We start from the raw sequence: 6,373 nt of genomic DNA, 5'->3' as shown, positions 1-6,373 counted from the left end.
CTACTGATGGCAATGGTTGTGGACGACGATACCTTCGCCACGAGTGGACCTACAAACATGGACTCCTCAGCTGGACCTCTACTGCTACTGCTGCATGGTGTGGACGACGATACCTAGCCACGATGGACTACACATGGTGACTCTCACTGGACCTCATACTGCTAACTGCTGCATGGTGTGGACGACGATACCTAGCCACGATGGACTACAACATGGACTCTCACTGGACTCTACTGCTACCTGCTGCATGGGTGGACGACGATACCTAGCCACGATGGACTACACACATGACTCTCACTGGACCTCTACTGCTACTGCTGCATGGTGTGGACGACGATACCTAGCCACGATGGACTACAACATGGACTCTCACTGGACCTCTACTGCTACTGCTGCATGGTGTGGACGACGATACCTAGCCACGATGGACTACAACATGGACTCTCACTGGACCTCTACTGCTACTGCTGCATGGTGTGGACGACGATACCTAGCCACGATGGACTACAACATGGACTCTCACTGGACCTCTACTGCTACTGCTGCATGGTGTGGACGACGATACCTAGCCACGATGGACTACAACATGGACTCTCACTGGACCTCTACTGCTACTGCTGCATGGTGTGGACGACGATACCTAGCCACGATGGACTACAACATGGACTCTCACTGGACCTCTACTGCTACTGCTGCATGGTGTGGACGACGATACCTAGCCACGATGGACTACAACATGGACTCTCACTGGACCTCTACTGCTACTGCTGCATGGTGTGGACGACGATACCTAGCCACGATGGACTACAACATGGACTCTCACTGGACCTCTACTGCTACACTGCATGGCGTGGACGACGATACCTAGCCACGGATGGACTACAACATGGACTCTCACTGGACCTCTACTGCTACTGCTGCATGATGTGGACGACGATACCTAGCCACGATGGACTACAACATGAACTCTCAGTGGACCTCTACTGCTACTGCTGCATGGTGTGGACGACGATACCTAGCCACGATGGACTACAACATGGACTCTCACTGGGCCTCTACTGCTACTGCTGCATGGGTGTGGACGACGATACCTAGCCACGATGGACTACAACATGGACTCTCACTGGACCTCTACTGCTACTGCTACATGGTGTGGACGACGATACCTCGCCACGATGGACTACAACATGGACTCTCACTGGACCTCTACTGCTACTGCTGCATGATGTGGACGACGATACCTAGCCACGATGGACTACAACATGGACTCTCACTGGACCTCTACTGCTACTGCTGCATGGTGTGGACGACGATACCTAGCCACGATGGACTCTCACTGGACCTCTACTGCTACTGCTGCATGGTGTGGACGACGATACCTCGCCACGATGGACTCTCACATGGACACTGAACCTCTACTGCTACTGCTGCATGGTGTGGACGACGATACCTAGCCGCGATGGACTACAACATGGACTCTCACTGGACCTCTACTGCTACCGCTGCATGGTGTGGACGACGATACCTCGCCACGATGGACTACAACATGGACTCTCACTGGACCTCTACTGCTACTGCTGCATGGTGTGGACGACGATACCTCGCCACAATGGACTACAACATGGACTCTCACTGGACCTCTACTGCTACTGCTGCATGGTGTGGACGACGATACCTCGCCACGATGGACTACAACATGGACTCTCACTGGACCTCTACTGCTACTGCTGCATGGTGTGGACGACGATACCTCGCCACGATGGACTACAACATGGACTCTCACTGGACCTCTACTTCTACTGCTGCATGGTGTGGACGACGATACCTAGCCACGATGGACTACAACATGAACTCTCACTGGACCTCTACTGCTACTGCTGCATGGTGTGGACGACGATACCTCGCCACGATGGACTACAACATGGACTCTCACTGGGCCTCTACTGCTACTGCTGCATGGTGTGGACGACGATACCTAGCCACGATGGACTACAACATGGACTCTCACTGGACCTCTACTGCTACTGCTGCATGGTGTGGACGACGATACCTCGCCACGATGGACTACAACATGGACTCTCACTGGACCTCTCCTGCTACTGCTGCATGGCGTGGACGACGATACCTCGCCACGATGGACTACAACATGGACTCTCACTGGACCTCTACTGCTACTGCTGCATGGTGTGGACGACGATACCTAGCCACGATGGACTCTCACTGGACCTCTACTGCTACTGCTGCATGGTGTGGACGACGATACCTCGCCACGATGGACTCTCACTGAACCTCTACTGCTACTGCTGCATGGTGTGGACGACGATACCTAGCCGCGATGGACTACAACATGGACTCTCACTGGACCTCTACTGCTACCGCTGCATGGTGTGGACGACGATACCTCGCCACGATGGACTACAACATGGACTCTCACTGGACCTCTACTGCTACTGCTGCATGGTGTGGACGACGATACCTCGCCACAATGGACTACAACATGGACTCTCACTGGACCTCTACTGCTACTGCTGCATGGTGTGGACGACGATACCTCGCCACGATGGACTACAACATGGACTCTCACTGGACCTCTACTGCTACTGCTGCATGGTGTGGACGACGATACCTCGCCACGATGGACTACAACATGGACTCTCACTGGACCTCTACTTCTACTGCTGCATGGTGTGGACGACGATACCTAGCCACGATGGACTACAACATGAACTCTCACTGGACCTCTACTGCTACTGCTGCATGGTGTGGACGACGATACCTCGCCACGATGGACTACAACATGGACTCTCACTGGACCTCTACTGCTACTGCTGCATGGTGTGGACGACGATACCTAGCCACGATGGACTACAACATGGACTCTCACTGGACCTCTACTGCTACTGCTGCATGGTGTGGACGACGATACCTCGCCACGATGGACTACAACATGGACTCTCACTGGACCTCTCCTGCTACTGCTGCATGGCGTGGACGACGATACCTCGCCACGATGGACTACAACATGGACTCTCACTGGACCTCTACTGCTACTGCTGCATGGTGTGGACGACGATACCTAGCCACGAGTAGTAGGGTTGGCGGTCCACAGGGGATTTTTTTTTGGGGCGGCGGACCCCTGTGGACTGCGCAGTCCACAGGGGATTTTTTTTTTCTGGGAGAAAAATCCCCTGTGGACTGCCATGGTTTTCAGGTCCAAAGGAGAAAAAGTTACCTGTGGGAGCCAGGGTTTTCAGGTAAATTTTGTCAGTCACAGATTTTTAAAGTAAGGATTTCTTATGAGAAAAATAATGTCATACGAGTTTGTTAAAGTTCTTATGAGAAAAATAATTTCCAAGACATAGAAGTTTGTTAAGGCCTTATGGGACAAATTCAAGTAACGTATGTAGCTCTTTAGGGCTTCCAGGAGAACTCTACGGACATGTTTTACATATTTCAACTTACAAAATCCGTCTATGCAAGCCTTAGTTATTCATGTAAATTTAGAAATTCGTGTTTGTGAGCCAGGGTTTTCAGGGTTTCGTACATCACACCCCCCTCCCTCCCTCCCCCTTACCTCGCAATCTCTCGCGTCACCTTTATTTACCTTACGCCCCGCCAGCCAGACGGCTCTTATCATATCTTATCTTCTCCATAATATCTCGACCGTCCCTCCTCTCTCTCTCTCGCCTTCTATTTCCTTACAACTATTTTCAGAGTTTCAAATAATCATAGAAGTTTATTTATATGTTTATGACCGAATTTGTAAAAGGACCATTTCCAGAGAATATTGTCTTAGATGTTTTGTTAAGGAAAACAGACCACTTATCCATAACATTTAGTTTTATATCCATTTACGGCTATTTCATCTGTAAAGACCAAAATTGAACAGAGCCCAGTTTTAAGCTCATATTTCATCAGAGACCAGTTTATACCGAAATTCGCCAGAGTCTACTTTGAGAGCAAATTTCATCAGTGTCCTGTAATCTGTGAAAACTTGACAGAGACAGTTTTAAGCTCATATTTCATCAGAGTCCAGTTTATGCTCAAATTCGCCAGAGTCTACTTTAATAGCAAAATTCATCAGAGTCCAGTTCTTGATAGAAATTCATCAGAGTCCAGTTTTCTAGCAATTTTCATCAGTGTCCTGTAATCTGTGAAAATTTGACAGAGTTCAGTTCTTGATCGAAATTCATCAGAGACAGTTTTAAGCTCATATTTCATCAGAGTCCAGTTCATTATCGAAATTAATCAGAGTCCAATTAAAGACCCAAATTTGACAGAGACCACATTTTCGCTACTAGCAGTCCAATCCCCCTGAAATTTTAAACAGTCGTACTTCAAAGTTAGTAAATAAGATCAAGTCAGTTACTGAGCTCCAGCTCTTGTCCCCCACCCTCTTCCACCCTCAAGTCTTTGTAAATAAACCATCAATTTCCCCGAAATTTTTTACCCTCTGTATTTCAGACATAGTAAATATGATGAAAACAATTATAAAACTCTAGCTCTTGTCCTCTGTCCAAGCTCACTTTTGTAAATTCATTACTCTCAGTCCAAATCACCCAACTACATTTTCAGACATAGTAAATAAAAACCAGTTCAGTTATCAAGTTTCAACTCTTGTGCCCCAGCTTAGTTCATTTGTGCAAGTTCTTTATTTTCCAACTAAATCACCTGAGATTTAAGATCACCTTATTTTCTAACGTAGTAAAATTAATCTGGACATTAGCAAAGCTCCATTTCCTCAGCCTTAGATCATCAGACATAAATATATTCGATCAAGTCCCTCTCCAGCCTATCTGTTTATCAGAGTAATTACTTTACCCTTCTCATCCCCAACGTATCAATCCCCAACGTATCAAAACCTTCAATAATCATACTGTATTTGCATATTTTCTCTATATTCAGCTGTGTTCTTCACATTTTGTCCATGTTTTCTGTGTTCACTCCATGTTCTTCAAATGTTCACAGTCCCATTCAGTTCATATTTTCACAAGTATCTCCATTTTTTTCTATAATCTTTCTCTTAGTCTCATTACTTTCTCTACAAATTCTAGTCATATTTTCTATGTTTTCATGTTCATCACATGTTCTCTTTACAACTTTTATACTCAATATTCATGCTAACTTCCATATTTTTGTGTTCTTTGTCAATATTCATGTTCCTCTACAAGTTCATGTTCCTCACAAGATCACTTCGTTTTTCACCTTCACTTACATGTTTTCTACATTCTTTGTCATATTCTCCATGTTCTTCACAAGTCCATTGTTCATTCTTTGTATTCCCTATTCTCCTTATCATGTTTTCATGTTCTCTGTAAGTTCATATTCCCAGCATGTTCACTGTATTCATCAACTTTTCTTACATGTGTTCTTTGCCATGTTCCCCATATGTTCTCTGGGTTTTTCCCCTTACATGTTATCTAACGTTCCTTAACTAAAAAAATCTTTCACCAATCAACTAAAAACATAGTCACTTTCGTCATTTCTCAACTAAACTTATTATCCAGTCAACTAAAAATAGAAATAGCCTCGTTCAACACTGTTCTTAACTAAAACAACCTTTCTCTTAGCTAAAAATTGTCAAAGGAAACTTCTTTCAGCACTTTCTTAACAGCCGCTATGTTTCATCAAGTAAGAAAAAATTGTCAAAGGAAACTTTCCAAAACTGTTCATAACTAGCTTTTATCCATCGTCAAGTAATTGAAAATAGTCTCGTTCATCATTTCGTAACAACCATTATGTTTTCGTCAAATAAGAAAATATAGTCACAGATATCTATCATCGTCATTCTTAACTGACATTTTATACTTTGTGGAGCACTAAAATAGTCACTGTCATCATGTCTTGTCTTTTTCCATAACTAAAAGTATTCATCGGTCAACTAAAAAATAGTTACTTCATCATGTTTCCTTGTCATTTCTTAACTGAAATATCACTTCTCTCATCTGAAATAGTCATGTATAGCCTCTTTCCAAAACTGTTCCTAACTAAAGTAACCTTTCACTTCGCTAAATAGTCATATTCACCATTTGTTCCTAACTAAATTATATGTCGTTAAGTAAGAAATATAGTCAAAGACACTCTTCGAGACATCAAGGACTTACTCAAAGACATCAAAGTTGCACTCAAAGACATCCTTTGAGACATCAAAGACATCCTTTAAGACTTCAATGGGACTCTTCGAGATATCAAAAGACACTCTCAAACACTCAAAAATTTACTTGCATCCTCAAAGTTATTCTCAGAGGCATAAAAGTCATTCTCAGAGCTATCAAATTATTCTCGATGTCATCAAAAAGTATTTTCTCGTTCATCAAAGTTGATCTCAGAGTTAGCAAAGGTAATCTCTAACTCACTCTCGTTCATCAAAGTT

The sequence above is a fragment of the Procambarus clarkii genome, unplaced genomic scaffold, assembly GCF_040958095.1.
Source record: "Procambarus clarkii isolate CNS0578487 unplaced genomic scaffold, FALCON_Pclarkii_2.0 HiC_scaffold_428, whole genome shotgun sequence".
NCBI classification, from domain to species: domain Eukaryota; kingdom Metazoa; phylum Arthropoda; class Malacostraca; order Decapoda; family Cambaridae; genus Procambarus; species Procambarus clarkii.
The sequence above is the reverse complement of the archived record's forward strand: the minus strand, read 5'-3'. Positions refer to the sequence as shown.